Source organism: Xenopus laevis, chromosome 6L (genome assembly GCF_017654675.1).
Source record: "Xenopus laevis strain J_2021 chromosome 6L, Xenopus_laevis_v10.1, whole genome shotgun sequence".
Classification (NCBI taxonomy): Eukaryota; Metazoa; Chordata; class Amphibia; order Anura; family Pipidae; genus Xenopus; species Xenopus laevis.
In genome coordinates this window covers 3,078,020-3,095,237 of record NC_054381.1, presented here as the reverse complement: position 1 = coordinate 3,095,237, position 17,218 = coordinate 3,078,020, and the positions used below count along the sequence as shown (strand labels likewise).

At 39.8% G+C, this 17,218-nt stretch overlaps 2 protein-coding genes and 1 pseudogene across 5 annotated transcripts in view; 1 reads left to right on the top strand and 2 right to left on the bottom strand.

The window, feature by feature from the left end:
* LOC108718436 overlaps positions 1 to 15,428 on the bottom strand; it is a 68,121-nt gene extending 52,693 nt beyond the window's left edge. Inside the window, exon 1 of the mRNA XM_041566774.1 lies at positions 15,147 to 15,428. The gene's annotated coding sequence lies outside the window, so the exon portion shown is untranslated. The remainder of the gene's footprint in view (positions 1 to 15,146) is intronic.
* The window catches only part of XB5897957.S (hypothetical LOC495453 S homeolog), a 658,286-nt gene that overhangs the window by 204,166 nt on the left and 436,902 nt on the right, over positions 1 to 17,218 (top strand).
* Positions 10,503 to 17,218, bottom strand: part of LOC121394776 — a 34,059-nt pseudogene continuing 27,343 nt past the window's right edge.

Below are 17,218 nucleotides of genomic sequence, written 5' to 3'. Positions count from 1 at the left end.
GGAAACTTCAGGTAATGAATAATCAACACGGACTGTATTTTTTGTGGGGTAAAAACACAGAAATATAGGTTTACCCCCCAAAACCAAATATTTTTGTAAAGTGCACATTCTACTGAATCTAAAATGGGTACCCATGCCTTTCTGCTCCAAACTACTAAGTTGAAAGGCTTTCCCAAATTTGTTGGTTTTGGTGAAATACTTAAAAATTGCCTCAAAGCTTCAACTTTCCAGCATCATATCGTCCATGTATCATTATTTACCAAAAAAAGCACCTAAATATGATTGCCAGGGGTCCTCCAAACAGTTTGGTGCCCAGTGTGCAAAGGTTTACCAAAGTATCTGGCATAGAGACCCCCAAAATGAAGTTGGGACATACACATTTCATGGCATAGATTTCTACTACCCAAAAAAACCCACTGCCATACTGCCTAGTGTTTGGTAAAAGTGGCAAATAAGTAAGTCATCCCAAGAAAACATCATATTTTCAAAAAATACACATTCTGCCAAATCTAAAATGGGTAAATGTATCTTTATATGGCAAAGCACCAAGCAATAATGTTACCCTAAACTTTTTGGTTTTTATATAATTGTGCTATAAACCAGCAGTTCTGGATGCAGAGTTGGCCACAGGGTATAAAGGAGTGATTTGCATATCTCCGCCCATGATGCCTTATGGGAGAATTAAAATGTAAATGTTATGCTATCCAGGCAGGGATGTGTGTCTGGCATGAGACAAGTAAATACCTTTTGGTTTCAGAAGGCGTCACTTTGCATGTAAAGGTTTTGGTTCCTTTCAGCCCTTCTCACCCTAACCAGGTTTGGTTTTCCATATATAATTTCTGAAAATTGTCACAAAGCTTGTCCTTTACCCCGTTATATACCCCACATTTTGTAATGTAGGAGCATAAAACATCCTAAATATAAATACTAGGGGTCTACTGAACACTTGATGCCCAAAATGCATAGATTTACCAAACCATGTGGCGCACAAAGACCCCTGCACAGAGAATATGTTTTACGGACAAAAACAATGGAACGCCACCTATGCAGAGCTGAAAATGCAATAAAATAGCTAAAAATGCACCAAAATTGCAATATAATCAGCAAAATAACAGACAAAAGCTATTGTGCAAGACATTATGCTGTTCACAATGGCAATAAAACATTTTTTCAGACAAAAAAAAATGATGTGATGATAAGAAAATAATAAGCCCCAAAAAAGTGTATGTGCGTATGTGTGTGTACAATTCACAAAATTATGTGTTGTGTTGTGTATCTGTCTGTATGTGTGTGTGTCTGTATGTCTGTGTGTGTGTGTGTGTGTGTATGTCTGTGTATGTCTGTGTGTGTGTGTGTGTGTCTCTATGTGTGTGTGTATGTGTGTGTGATCCACTCCCAATCCCCAAAAATGTATGTGTGTGTTGTAGTGTGAGTGTAAGTGTGTTTCAGTGTAATAAGTGGGTGTTTGTGTGTAAGTGTAACACTAACCTGGACTAAGCCACGAAGAGGAGGCAAATGTCTTTGGTGAATATTCAGTGAGTGGGCGGTGCTGTGGGTATAGGAAGTGTAATGTACAAATCACACGCTGATGTCTTGGGGCCTCTGCTCGTTTCTTTTCTCATGACTTGCTGGAAGGGAGGGGGGGGCTGCACAAGGGGAGCCGCTGAGGGGAAAAATGGAGCTATAAAAAATAACAAAAGTAACGAGGCTGGAAGCATTGGGGTGGGGGTGGGGGGAAGCTTTGTAGGAAGAAGGAATAATCCATCAGAGCACAAATAATGGAGCCATTGTTCAGGATGCTGCCTTCAGACAGTTTAGGATTGACAGCACTAACAGCCAATGAGAGAGAGGACAGAGCTTTTGTGCAAAGAAACCCAACTCCGACGCCAGAGGCAGGTATGGGAGAAGCAGCCAGGCATGTGTTCACTATAATCACTTCAATATTTTAAAAACTGTACATTTTTCTCAATACATTATATAGTTAGACATTTTAATAACTTCATGCAATGATTCTTTTTACCAATTTTTAATTTTGTGATAGTTCCCCTTTAAATTATGAGGGGAGACTGACAAGGTTGGGGTTGTTTTCTCTGGAAAAAAGGGGCTTGTGAGGGGACATGATTAGACTTTACAAGTACATTAGAGGACATTATAGACAAATAGCAGGGGACCTTTTTACCCATAAAGAGAATCACGTACCAGAGGCCTCCCCTTCAGACTAGAGGAAAAGAAGTTTCATTTAAAGGAACAGAGTAGGGGGTTCATCACAGTGAGGACAGTGAGGTTGGGGAATGCACTGCCGGGTGATGATTCAGTTAATGACTATAAGAGGGACTTGGATGATTTCTTGGACAGACATAATACAAAGGCTATTGTGATACTAAACTCTATAGTTAGTATAGATATGGGGATATATCATTTATGTGACAGTAGGGAGGGGCGTGTGTATGGGGAGCAGAGCTCCTGTACCCACACGTCTCTTCCCCAAACTAACTCACCTCTCATTCTCACACCTTTTTATCCCATTTTGGATCCCCCCAAGCCTGGATCTGCTTCAACTACTTACAACAAACAACTATGGGCGGAGCCTTCCATCAAGGTTCTCCCACAAAAAGGAAAGCTGATGAGTTCTTGTAATATAAAAACCTTCATTAGCATAGTCACATGTTTAACAAAGGACCCTAATTAGCATGGCGGAGCCTTAATTTGCACCCTGGAATCAAACTATTTGTAAACTTTGTAAAGGCACACACTAAGTATAATGGCTGTTTTCATTATTATTATTATTATTATTAATAAAAGACAGCTTTTAGAACCAATTCCCTTCTATTTTAGTGGTGTGTAATGAGTTATGCTTTATGCTGTGCTGTCTAAATTCAACAGAGTTGCCCCGGGTTCTAAGAGAGCTTAGTTTAGTTTTAGATCAACCCTTATTTCTGATTTTCTCAGAAATAGGGGCTGGTCTAAAACTGAACAAAGCTTTCTTAGAACCCGGGGGTGTATGCCATCAAGCCCTGGAGCGTTATTTACATTGATTTGTATTAAAGCTTTTTGAATCATATCCTGAGTCAGCCACTGACTAGATTGAGCTGAACCATTCGTGCAGTTATTAAGTGAGCCTGGGAGCTCACACTCCTCTATTGTATACACTGAAGAAAAGAACTGATTTAACACATTTGCCTTTTCTGTATCTGTTACAACCATACTGGTACCATTATTTAATGGAGCAACACTCTCAACCTGCATCTTTTTACTATAAATATATTTAAAAAATGTTTTGGGGTTTGCAATGCACTCTTCATTTCCTTTATTTGTCTTCAAGATTGCTGATTTACAACATTTATTATAGTGTGTATATTCATTAAATGCAGCTTCTGTCCCAACAGATTTGTAGTTATTAAATGCCTTTCTCTTCTTTCCTATTAACCTTTTTAATTCTGTATTAAACCACATAGGGTGATTCTTAGAGCTTCTACTTTTACTCCTTAAGGGAATTAATTGAGAAATATAATGCTCCAATCAATACTCTGTAGGGCAGCCCTCAAGGTACTCAGCTTTTCTGGAATTCATGGTTTTTGTTACCCTAGTGTATATTTGTTTTTTGCACCAGCCATTAAATGATATAACATTATGGTCTCTTTCCAATATTTAAAAAGGGATTCAGATCTCAGCCTGGCAATTATAGGCCAGTAAGCTTGACATCTGTGGTGGGCAATTTAGTTGAAGGCTTGTTAAGGGATCACATTCAAAAGTTTATCCTAGTAAATGGCATTGTGCGCAGCAATCAGCATGGCTTTATGAAGGATAGGTCAATGTCAGACGAATTTGATTGCTATTTATGATGTGGTAAGTAAGATGCTGGACAATCCTGCACAACATGTTTCGGCTACAACAGCCTTCATCAGGTGCATAAATTACAGTGAAAAAAACAAGCTATTTACCCTTTCACCCCACCAACAATTCTTGCAGCAGCTCCATAGTCTGGCCAGGTGCAAGTAAACATCTGGATTAAACAAGTAAACAAGTGCCATCTTGTGGCCTACTTAGAGTAAACACCATTAAAGGAGTAGCAGTGTAAATTGATACAAAATGTAGCATAATAGTAACATATAACAATGTATTCAATAGTAGTTAAAGTGGTTTCCTACCAGTTTAGTAACATTTCGTTCAATGTAGTATAAAGTGAAAAACGAGTCGGTATGTAATCCATGTATCGTCTGTAAAGAAAGGAAATAATTTTAGCAGTGAGGCCACTTATTGTACTTATTGTAATAATTCTTCTTTAGCATTAGTAGCTCATAGCCTCATTCATTCCTCGGGGTTCCACAGTCTCCATCCTGTGTATCCATCGTGCTTCAGTTTGTAAGAGAAGACGTTTACGGTCACCACCTCGCTGGGGTGCGTTTACCTTCTCCAAAACCAGCCATCTTAGTGTCGCTGCGTTATGCTTATTGGAATAAAAGTGTTCACCCACTGGTGTATGTGTCTTTTTATTTTGTGGATCATAGTTAGAAATGGAGTATTTATGTTCCCTGATTCTAATCTTTACCTGTCTTGTGGTCTGTCCAATATACATTTTACCACAAGGACATTTAAGGGCATATATAACAAAATCTGAGTTGCACGTATGATAGTCCTTAATGGGAATCTTATGCCCTTTGTGAGGGTGCGTTATCTTGTCCCCTTTGATTATAGAACTACAACTCCCACAGTTTAGAAAGTTCCACATTTGGGGGTGCTCAGGAACCTAGTATTGGACTTCATCTCTTGGATGTCTGTTTTTACCAGTCTATCGGCAAGATTTTTTCCCCTCTTATAAGAGAATCCTTTTGAGGAATGGACCAATGGTGTAAAACAATTTTTTCCAATCTTTTGCTCAACGCTCCAAATTGGCTCATGCGTTGTTCAGCCTTTGCTGTAATCTTACTGCCTATCAGTAGGCTGTTTCTGTTTATCTTAAGAACCTCATCTCTTATTTTGCACAGGGAATGGTAATTATAACCTTTTTCCACAAACTTGGTTATCAGTTTGTTAGTACTACAGAGGTACTTTTCATCATTTGAGGCTATACGTCTCACCCTCAAAAATTGGCCCTTGGGGATGCCTTTTACAGTATTCGGCATATGGTAACTATCAGGTCTCAAGATGTTGTTCCTCTCCGCAGGTTTAGAGTAAAGGTCAGTGGTGATTTGTCCATTGTCATTGGTCACCTGTACATCCAAGTAATGTATACTTGCCCGATCAAACTCTGCCGTAAGTTTTATGGAGTCATGTTGGGAGTTAATATATTCAATAAATTGTAACAGTTCAAACTCACCAGACTTCCAGATAATGAAAATATCGTCCACATATCTAAAGTAACAGTGTATGTGGCCTGTGTACAGTGGGTTATCAAAAATAAGTTTTTGTTCCAAGGCCGCCATAAATATATTTGCATAACTGGGTGCTAGATTACTACCCATCGTGGTCCCTTGGACCTGTATAAAGTATTCATTCCCAAATCTGAAATAATTATATTTTAGCACCAGGGTTAACAGTTCCAAAAGGAAAAATATCATGGAATGCGTAATTTTTGTTTGCAAAAGTGCCTCTTCTATGTAGTGTATCCCCTCCTCGTGTGGAATGGACGTGTATAGTGACTGGACATCAATACTACATAGCATCCAGTCTGGAGACAAATGGCCCATGTTCTGTAATTTGGGCAAAAAATCAGTTGTATCACGCAAACATTGGGGTATTTTTTTGACGACATCTTGAATGTATGCATCAACAAATCGTGACAGCGGTTGTAAAATTGAGCCTACACCAGATACAATTGGTCTACCTGGAGGATGCTCGAGGTTTTTATGGACCTTTGGCTTGTAAGTATAGCACTGGAATTCTTGGATGTGTCACCGTCAAAAAATCTACATTCTTTTTAGTGATAATTCCACTATGAAATGCCGAATTAATGCAAAGATCAATTTTCCTCTTTATATCCCAAGTGGGGTCATTCTGTATTGGTCTATAATGTGCAGCCTATTGACAGGCAGTAAGATTACAGCAAAGGCTGAACAACGCGTGAGCCAATTGGGACCGTTGAGCAAAAGATTGGAAAAATTTTTTTACACCATTGGTCCATTCTTCAAAAGGATTCTATTGTGGGAAGATATTGCAGATCTGCGCCACTATTCTCTTATAAGAGGGGAAAAAATCTTGCCGATGTAAAAACAGACATCCAAGAGATGAAGTCCAATACTAGGTTCCTGAGCACCCCCAAATGTGGAACTTTCCCCTGTCTAAACTGTGGGAGTTGTATTTCTATAATCAAAGGGGACAACATAACGCCCTCACAAAGGGCATAAGATTCCCATTAAGGACTATCATACGTGCAACTCAGATTTCGTAAACGTCTTCTCTTACACGATGGATACACAGGATGGAGACTGTGGAACCTCGAGGAATGAATGAGGCAAAGAGCTACTAATGCTTTTTATAAAGAAGATTTATTACAATAAGTACAATAAGAGGCCTCACTGATAAAATTATTTCCTTTCTTTACAGACGATACATGGATTACATACCGACTCGTTTTCCACTTTATACTACATTGAACGAAATGTTACTAAACTGGTAGGAAACCACTTTAACTACTATTGAATACATTGTTATATGTTACTATTATGCTACATTTTGTATCAATTTACACTGCTACTCCTTTAATGGTGTTTATTCTGAGTAGGCCACAAGATGGCAGTACTTGTTTAGTCCAGATGTTTACTTGCACCTGGCCAGACTATGGAGCTGGTGCAAGAATTGTTGGTGGGGTGAAAGGGTAAATAGCTTGTTTTTTTCACTGTAATTTATGCACCTGATGAAGGCTGTTGTAGCCGAAACGTGTTGTGCAGGATTGTCTGCGAAATAAAAATGAAAACCATTTAAAACATAAAGGTGTGCTCTCTGGCTATTTTTGATTTACTTGGAATCTTTTGCAATCTGGCACGGGGACTGCGGCTCATTGAGAAGCACTGGACACACGGAAGACCACTATAAGGACAATTTGATATTGAAGATGCTGGACAGTGGGGGGGGGGGGCAGTAAATGTGATCTATTTGGATTTTGCCAAAGTGTTTGATACTGTGCCCCACAAACGACTGCTTTCTAAACTAAGGTCTGTTGGGCTTAATGAAGTCGTTTGCACATGGATAGGAAACTGGCTACAGGATCGGGTACAGAGGGTGGTTGTTAATGGGACATTCTCTACTTGGAGTAAGGTTCTTAGTGGGGTCCCCCAGGGCTCAGTATTGGGTCCACTTTTATTTAACTTGTTCATTAATGACTTAGGGGAGGGTGTTGTAAGTAATGTATCAGTGTTTGCAGATGAGACAAAACTATCAGCCCAATTAATTCCATCCAGGATGTGGCACTTGCAACAGGATCTTGACAAACTGGCAATCTGGGCAGCTAAGTGGCAAATGAGATTCAATGTTGATAAATGTAAAGTCCTGCACCTGGGATGTAACAATATCCACTTATACCCTTAATGGGACTGCACTAGAAAAATCCATAATGGAGACGGAGCTTGGAGTCCTTGTAGATAATAAACTTGTCTGTAGCAAGCAATGCCAGTCAGCAGCATCAAGGGCAAATAAGGTCTTGACTTGTATTAAATGGGGCAGAGAGTCACGGGAGGAGGGGGTCCCACTGTATAGAGCACTGGTAAGGCCCCATCTAGAATATGCCGTACAGTTTTGGTGTCCAGTGAAAGATAGTTGAACGGTTGAACTTGAGGGACTTAAACTTGTCTTTTTTTTCAACCTAACTTACTATGTTACTATGTACTATGCTACCCCATCCCCAGTATGAATGATTTATTCCTTGGCTGGGCGAGGAGAACTAAACATTATGTTTCCTTAATTGAGAAGGATGTGGTTTTTTGTAGATAAGATTTCTAGGAGTCCAGTACCAGTAGTGCAGTAAGTGTGTCTACAAATGGGTGTGCAGTGAAATCTTACTGTATTGCCCCATTAAATAGACAGTATACACCCCTTTTCAACATGAGTGCAGAACACACTTTTTTTGTCTATTGTTTTAATTTAGAAATATAAATGTTGTTGTTCTCTAACATTAATCAAGAAGTTGAAACCAGTTTCAGTTTAGCGCTTCCTGGTCCTGCAGAGCTGAGCTGATAAAACCAGTTAAATAACAGCAACCTTTCTATTTCTAAATGAAAACAATTGACTGAAGTGTGTTCTGCACTAAAAAAAGGCAATACAGTTAATATTTCACTGCACCTATTTGTAGACACCCTTATTGCACCTGGGGTATGGTCTCCTGTATAACCGGAGTATCGTCACATAGAATCAAAGAAAATAGAGCCACACACACATAATTAGGTGCAGTTGGAGAGATTACCCCATTTATTGTGACCACCTGTTCATCAACAGTTCAGGGGTGCAACCCACTCTAAATAAACAAAAATGGTATATATGTCTGCTCATAAGGAGTAAATATACATATAAAGTTGCAAAGACACTTGTATCCGTGCCAGTATCCTCCCTTGGGTGGCTCACTCACCGGGGTGCTCTCAGAGGAATTCACACTGGAGATTACAGGCAGCTCTGCAGCAGAATCAATCTCACTAGTGGCACCTTTCTCCTGAGTTTGCAGCAGCTTGGCAGGGGACAGGCTCTCAGAGGAATTCACACTGGAGATTACAAGCAGCTCTGCAGCAGAATCAATCTCACTAGTGGCACCTTTCTCCTGAGTTTGCAGCAGTTTGGCAGGGGACAGGCTCTCAGAGGAATTCACACTGGAGATTACAGGCAGCTCTGCAGCAGAATCAATCTCACTAGTGGCACCTTTCTCCTGAGTTTGCAGCAGCTTGGCAGGGGACAGGCTGGGCTCAATCTCCCCAGGCTTAACAGCTTCTTCTCTGTACCTTACAGTCTTACAGCTACTCATGCTGGCTCTCTCAGCTCTCTCCCTGGGAGACCCTGTGCATTTGGCTCCAAAGTCAGGCACACAAAAATGGTATATATATCTGCTCATAAGGAGTAAATATACATATAAAGTTGCAAAGACACTTGTATCCGTGCCAGTATCCTCCCTTGGGTGGCTCACTCACCGGGGTGCTCTCAGAGGAATTCACACTGGAGATTACAGGCAGCTCTGCAGCAGAATCAATCTCACTAGTGGCACCTTTCTCCTGAGTTTGCAGCAGCTTGGCAGGGGACAGGCTCTCAGAGGAATTCACACTGGAGATTACAGGCAGCTCTGCAGCAGAATCAATCTCACTAGTGGCACCTTTCTCCTGAGTTTGCAGCAGCTTGGCAGGGGACAGGCTGGGCTCAATCTCCCCAGGCTCAACAGCTTCTTCTCTGTACCTTACAGTCTTACAGCTACTCATGCTGGCTCTCTCAGCTCTCTCCCTGGGAGACCCTGTGCATTTGGCTCCAAAGTCAGGCACACCCTTTCTCCCAAGGATGCACTGGGGTTCCCAGCCAATCGGGTCACTATCCAGCATGCAACTGGGCTGGATGATGTCACAGGCAGACAAACATGGGAAGGATTCCTTATGTCCCCTACATACAATTTTATCTGTTTATTAGGACATGTAGAACCTTATGCATGTCTTACCAAATGGGCACTTACTCATAAGCTAATAGCCCACCCCATACAAGCTTCTTATATTGGGTGATGACCAATCATCAGAGGATACATTCTACAGAGCCTATGACTAAGTGTTTGTAACACAAAATGCGTAAGGCTGTGGACACATGATTTCACTTTGATTGAACTGGCTGGTTGGAAGATTGTCTTTATTGATTGTCTGCTCTAAAGATTTTTTGATTCTACAGAGCCTTTGCTACACCAATTATGTAGTAGTTGAACTACAGCTAACTAGAGACTGCTCATAAGAGCTACACATCATACTATACAGAATGTGAGTGCACATGATCAGTCCCACATGTCTGGCTAAACCTTTTATGTAGTAGCTGAACTATAGCTGAGCACATGATTAAGAGACTGATATAACTGGTGCAAGATTACAGGAGGAGGAGACATTGGAGAATAACAATCATATACAAAGCTTCTCTAGAATCATTAGCAAGTGTTGCTCCAATTATTCACTAGATGGGGATCCACTGTGAATTTCTGCATTTCACCACCTGCAAAGAGGGCGCCTCTATAGCAGATCAGATAGTATCCTATGCAATAGAGATGATAGAGCAATATAGAGCAGAAATGGTAACTTTCTATCTTGTTGTTATAGGGCAATAAGCTTTGATACTTTATCAGTTTAGTTTTAATTTTTTGATAGAATAAAATCGTGCTTTCTGTGATAAGCATCTATTTTGTTATTAAAACCTAGCTTGACATGCGCTAGTTACCTGCACCGCTATATATTCTGTAAAGCAGATTGCTGTCAAAATGTACAGAATGCCATTTGTGAAATAATTAAATCCTTTTGTGCACAAAACAGATTTTTTTCTCAATCAAAAAAAAACTTATTCGGGAATATCTTTGTATACAAAATGTATTTGGAACAAACTGTACCTCATACAGTAGAATTCTGATATATTGTTTACAAAACAAAAGCTGCAGTGCAGGATACAAATAACTCTAGAATGAATTACAGCTATTTATTCAGGGATGATGGAATGTTGTTTAGGATTACATGTTCTTTCATACAGCACACATTTAGGGGTTCTCCCCTGTATGAGTCATCTGGTGCATTTTGAGGTTTTGCTTTGTAGAAAAGCCTTTGTCACATTCTGTACATGTGAAGGGTTTCTGTCCTGTGTGAACAGTCTGATGAATTTTGAGATTATCCTTTCTAGAAAAGCCTTTTCCGCATTCTGTGCATGTGAATGGTTTCTCCCCTGTGTGAGTCATGTGGTGAAGATTGAGCTTCTGCTTTGAAGACAGACATTTTCCACATGTTGTACACATAAAGGGTTTCTCCCCTGTGTGAACTGCCAGGTGAATTTTGAGCTTCTGCTTTCTAGAAAAGCCTTTGCCGCATTCTGTGCATGTGAAGGGTTTCTCTCCTGTGTGAACTGTCTGGTGAATTTTGAGTGTCTTCTTTGTAGAAAAGCATTTGTCGCATTCTGTGCATGTAAAGGGTTTCTCCCCTGTGTGAATTGTCTGGTGAATTTTGAGTGGCTGCATTGTCGAAAAACATTTGCCACATTCTGCACACATGAATGGTTTCTCCCCTATGTGAACTGCCTGGTGAAGTTTGAGCTGATGCTTTGTAGGAAAGGCTTTGCCACATTCTGTGCATGTAAAGGGTTTCTCTCCTGTGTGAACTGTCTGGTGACGTGTGAGCTTCTGCATTGTACAAAAGCCTTTATAGCATTCTGTACATGTGAAGGGTTTCTCCCCTGTGTGAACGATCTGGTGAATTTTGAGCTGATGCTTTGTAGAAAATCCTTTGCTGCATTCTGTGCATGTGAAAGGTTTCTCACCTGTGTGAACTGCTTGATGAACTTTGAGCTGGTGTTTTGTAGAAAATCCTTTGGCACATTCTGTGCATGTGAAGGGTTTCTCCCCTGTGTGAACTATTTGATGAATTTTGAGCTTTTGCTTTGTAGAAAATCCTTTGGCGCATTCTGTGCATGTGAAGGGTTTCTCCCCTGTGTGAACTGTCTGGTGCATTTTGAGATCGCGTTTTGTATAAAAGCCTCTGCTGCATTCTGTGCATGTGAAGGGTTTCTCCCCTGTGTGAGTCATGTGGTGAATTTTATGTTGTTGCTTTGTAGAAAAGCATTTTCCACATTCAGCGCACATGAAAGGTTTCTCTCCTGTGTGAACTGCTTGGTGAAGTTTGAGCTGATGTTTTGTGGAAAAGCCTTTGCCACATTCTGTGCATTTGAAGGGTTTCTCCCCTGTGTGAACTGTCTGGTGAATTTTGAGTTTCTGCTTTGTAGAAAAGCCTTTTCCGCATTCATTACATGAGAATGGTTTCTCCTCTGTGTGATGTATAAGAAGTGTCACATTTGAAGAGAAGACTTTGCCATATTCTTCATAAGGGAAAGGTTTCTCTTCTTTGATAACCTTCTGATGTCCTGTAAGACTGTTGTCTTGCTGCTCACATTCCATTGTGCTACAAAGTTGCACCTCGGCCTCTTTTGTCTTACGACTTGTTGTAACTGACAGACAAGAAGATCTGCTGCTATTTGGTTTGCTGAGAGACCTGATATCCTATTCCTGAGTCACACGGTGTCTCTGCTTTATTCTATGTCCTGCACCTGTAACGGCTCCTTGGCTGGATCTAAGGAATCCCAGAAATCCCTGGATTCTCTTACTTGGAACCTCTGCTGCTTAATGCTGCTCTGGGATCTTCTGCAACTCCTTCTTCTCTCCTTATGGGGAAAAATAGGAAACATTAAAACCTTGTTGGTGGTTTAGAGTAAAATGATCATACTAGTTAGAGAGTGTAGTTTCCACTAATATATTTGTTTACAGGTGCAGGTGATTTTCTACTATATGAACTGAACTGTGTCATTAAAAGCCAGAGACATTTTCCCTGGGAAGTGGGTGACTGTGTTGGTCAATGAACTAACCTGGACCTTGTGATTAGACCGACCCCATGTATTGCCATGTGCAGATATTGTTCTGAATGTATGAGATGTCCATTAATTTGATGTGTTTTCATCTGTCTACAGAAATACGGAACCAATTAATGAAGGTTTCCTTATTAATAGTCCCAATTCTAATAATACAACAAATAACGCATGGTTCATGCACAAGGACATTAAAAAAAGACTACAACATGTAAGGATAAAAGGTCCGGGGCCAGATGGTATTCATCCCAGGGTACTAAATAAGCTTAGCTTTGTGATTGCCAAACCTCTTTACTTAATATTTCAGGATTCATTGAGGTCTGACATAGTGATGAGAGACTGGTAAATTGCTAATGTGAGGCCTCTATTCAAAAAGGATCCTGTTCTCAGCCATAGAACTATAGACCTGTTAATTTGATGTCAGTGGTAGGAAAGCACTTTGAAAGGGTATTAACAGATAAGATACTTGACTTCATTTTAAATCACAATACTATGAGTTTGTGTCAGAATGTTTTTATGTGTAATAGATCTTGCCAGTCTAATTTAATTTCCTTTTATGAAGAGGTGAGCAGGAACCTTGACTCTGGGGTGGCAGTGGATGTGATCCTCTTAGACTTTGATAAAGCATTTGATACAGTGCCACACACAAGGTTAATAGGTAAATTAAAGAATATTATCCTGGAACATAGTATTTGTTCCTGGATAGAGAACTGGCTAAAAGACACACTACAAAGAGTGGTGGTAAATGGAACATTTTCTAATTGGACCAGTGTTGTTAGTGGAGTACCGCAGGGCTCTGTACTAGATCCCTTGATTTTCAACTTGTTTATTAATGACCTGGAAGTGGGCATAGAAAGTACTGTTTCTATTTGTGCAGATGATACTAAATTGTGCAGAACTATAGGTTCCATGCAGGATGCTGACACTTTGCACAGTGATTTGTCTAAACTTGAAAACTGGGCAGCAAACTGGAAAATGAGGTTCAATGTTGATAAATGCAGGTTATGCACTTTGGCAAAAATTATATAAATGCAAATAATATAAAGCAAATAAAGTTCTGTCCTGCATAAAAAAGGGTATTAACTCAAGGGATGAAACATAATTGTGTCTCTTTATAGGTCCCTGGTGAGGCCTCATCTGGAGTATGGGGGCAGTTTTGGACTCCAGTCCTTAAGAGGGATATAAATGAGCTGGAGAGAGTGCAGAGACTAAGTGCAACTAAACTGGTTAGAGGGAGGGAAGAGTTACATTAGGAGGGGAGACTGACAAGGTTGGGGTTGTTTTCTCTGGAAAAAAGACACCTATGAGGGGACATGGTTATTGTTTACACAGAGGACATTAGAGACTGCTAGTGTGAGATCTATTTCCCATAAAGAGGATGGCCCCACCAGATCCCCCTCTTCAGACTAGAAGAAAAGAAGGAACAGAGTAGGGGGTTCATCACAGTGAGGACAGTGAGGTTGGGGAATGCAGTAGTAAAGTTTCTTATAGAAACTTTACTACTGGGTAACCCTATAGTTCCTATTCACATCAGAAAGAGAAAACTCTCTACTATACCAATCAGTATTTGTATCATTGGGTACAGGCTGCTTAACCCACTGCAAGGTGGCAATGTCATCCTGAAAATTCACACTGGATTCAAGTGTGAGGCCAAAAACGTTGCCTGTTTTTAGCACAAATAGACACTTCTCACCACTTATCAGAGGATGTTTCTGAATCCTATAGCTCCTATTGGCACTCACAGAGATGAACAGGCAGACAGAAAATCTAGAGCAAGTCAGTAATGGGTACCTTTGAGCAGTTCATTATAAAGGGCTTCTCAGTGGACAAGTAATTGATTTTAACAGATCTCCCTGTGCTCTGCAGGACCAGGAAATGACAGGAAGTACTAAACTGAAGCTGGTTTCATATTCTTCATCCCTCACTTTAGGGGCATTTCATGGGAAATTTGCATAGGAAAACTCAAAAACATTTTAAATCTGCCTGAATTTTTGTGTATTTTCACTTCAATGAAAAAATTTGGAGCTCTAAATAGAAAAAAGAACAATTGCTTTTTTTCATGATATAGAGAGTTATACCAGAAATGTGTTTTATCTAGTCTTCTATCTAGTATTCATGCACAAACTTTCTGCTGATCTAAAATGCCTCATGTCTCCCAAAAATACAAGTTCCAGATATGTATGAAGATTTCTGGCACCTATAGGTCAAAAACGCTCAGCAGTAAATAGCTGAGTTTTTAAAGTTACCTAAATGGATATATATATATATAACAGACATTATTTCCATGGGCAAAAACAAGTAACAAAGGACGGTGCATAATATCTGAAAATCACTAAAATCCAATAAATCCAATGAAACGAATGCCTTTTTCACCTAGAGTAATCAGCAATCAGAATTACTGTTTGGATTTTCTGGTTTAACAAAATATTTTTTATAGATTGAAACAATAAAAACTTCTATGCAGAGCTGAAAGTGCAATAAAATGGCTAAAGAAGCAAAATGATGAGAGGAAACAAATGGGCTCAGTAGCACAAGCTGACTCCAGTGGATTCCCAGAATTCAGGGGGGATCAGTGGAAACACTGATATAGTTACCTGTCCTTGGGCAGAGTCTCCTCATTAGCCTGCAGAGCTCCTGTACCCACACGTCTCTTCCCCAAACTAACTCACCTCTCATTCTCACACCTTTTTATCCCATTTTGGATCCCCCCAAGCCTGGATCTGCTTCAACTACTTACAACAAACAACTATGGGCCGTGCCTTTGTTTTGGGAAAAAGGTTTCCCCACAATATGTAAAGGAAGACTGATGAGTTCCTGTTCTCTAACGACCGTCATTAGCATAGTCACATGTTTATCAATGGCTCTTAATTAGCATGGGACAATGAGAGACTGGAACAGCCTTAATTTGCACCCTGGGATGAAACTATTTGTACATTTTGTAAAGGCACACCCTTAATACAAGGGCTATTTTAATTATTATGGAATTTAAATTGAGTTGAAAAGGCAACTTTCAGAGCCAATCCCCTTCTATTTTTAGTGGTGTGTAATGTTACTTTTTAACCAAGGTAGCCCATCCCCAGTATGACTGATTTATTCCTTGGCTGGGGAGAACTAAACATTATGTTTTGGCTTCTATACCAGCCCAAGGAACCCCCAGTAGCTCCCCATCAATTCCAACAACAACCTGAAAGCAGTTGTTAATGTGTCAAATATGTTTTTTTATTTAATAGAGATTTTACAAAGAAATTGTATTGACAGTTGTATAAAAAGATAAAAAGTAGATTGAAAAAATATAAGACAAGTGCTACAAATGGCATAACAAATCCAATGTTCCATATTAACACGCTACCAAAAACATTGACAGATATCCCTCCATAATATTAATACAATATTGTTATTCTGGCTGGTTGACTTGCCAGGCACATCGATGGTTTCTGATTTTGCGCAGTTAGATCCTCCGTTAATCCTTTTTTTAGCCTGTCCACCCAGATAAGACTATTTATTTAGAAACCTGACCCATGGTTCCCAAATCTTCCAATATTTTTTACTTTTGTTATGAATAATATGTGTTATTTCTTCCATCTTCCTAATGTCTTCTACTACCTGCTATAACAAACAAGGGAAAGTTGTGCTCACCACTAGTTTTTAAAAACATTAAGCGGGGGTGCAATGAGGGTGTGACCACAAAATACATATAGACAACTACAAGATTCCTCTGCACTCAACCCATTATCAATATATTTAAGACAGAGACATTTTGTGCATACTGCTACTGAAAAATGCCTTACCCTTTAAACAAAACAGGGATTGTTTGTCCATATATTGCAATATATTTAAGCTGGCCAACTACGTCAAAGTCATCCCATATCTGGCCAGTCCTATGCTCAATTTTATCTGATTCATTAAGAATTCTATGGTTTAATTATACATTTTATAAAAGGGACGAATACGTTTTACCTGCAACTTACTAGCTGCTTTCAAAGTAAAACTCCCAAACTTGGCTGCCCTTTTATTAGACACCAGTGGGATCACCTGACTATAGTTGGAGGGGGTGGGAGCTACAACATGGAGCTGGTCACTGCTCCTGTATAACTATAACAAACAAGGGAAAGTTGTGCTCACAAGCTAGTAAGTTGCAGGTAAAACATATTCGTCCCTTTTATAAAATGTATAATTAAACCATAGAATTCTTAATGAATCAGATGAAAATTAAGCGTAGGACTGGCCAGATATGGGATGACTTTGACGTAGTTGGCCAGCTTGAATATATTGCAATATATGGACAAACAATTCCTGTGTTGTTTAAAGGGTAAGGCATTTTTCAGTAGCAGTAGCACAAAATGTCTCTGTCTTAAATATATTGATAATGGGTTGAGTGCAGAGGAATCTTGTATTTGTCTATATGTATTTTGTGGTCACACCCTCATTGCACCCCCGCTTAATGTTTTTAAAAACTAGTGGTGAGCACAACTTTCCCTTGTTTGTTATAGTTCTACAAGAGCAGTGACCAGCTCCATGTTGTAGCTCCCACCCCCTCCAACTATAGTCAGGTGATCCCACTGGTGTCTAATAAAAGGGCAGCCAAGTTTGGGAGTTTTACTTTGAAAGCAGCTAGTAAGTTGCAGGTAAAACGTATTCGTCCCTTTTATAAAATGTATAATGAAGC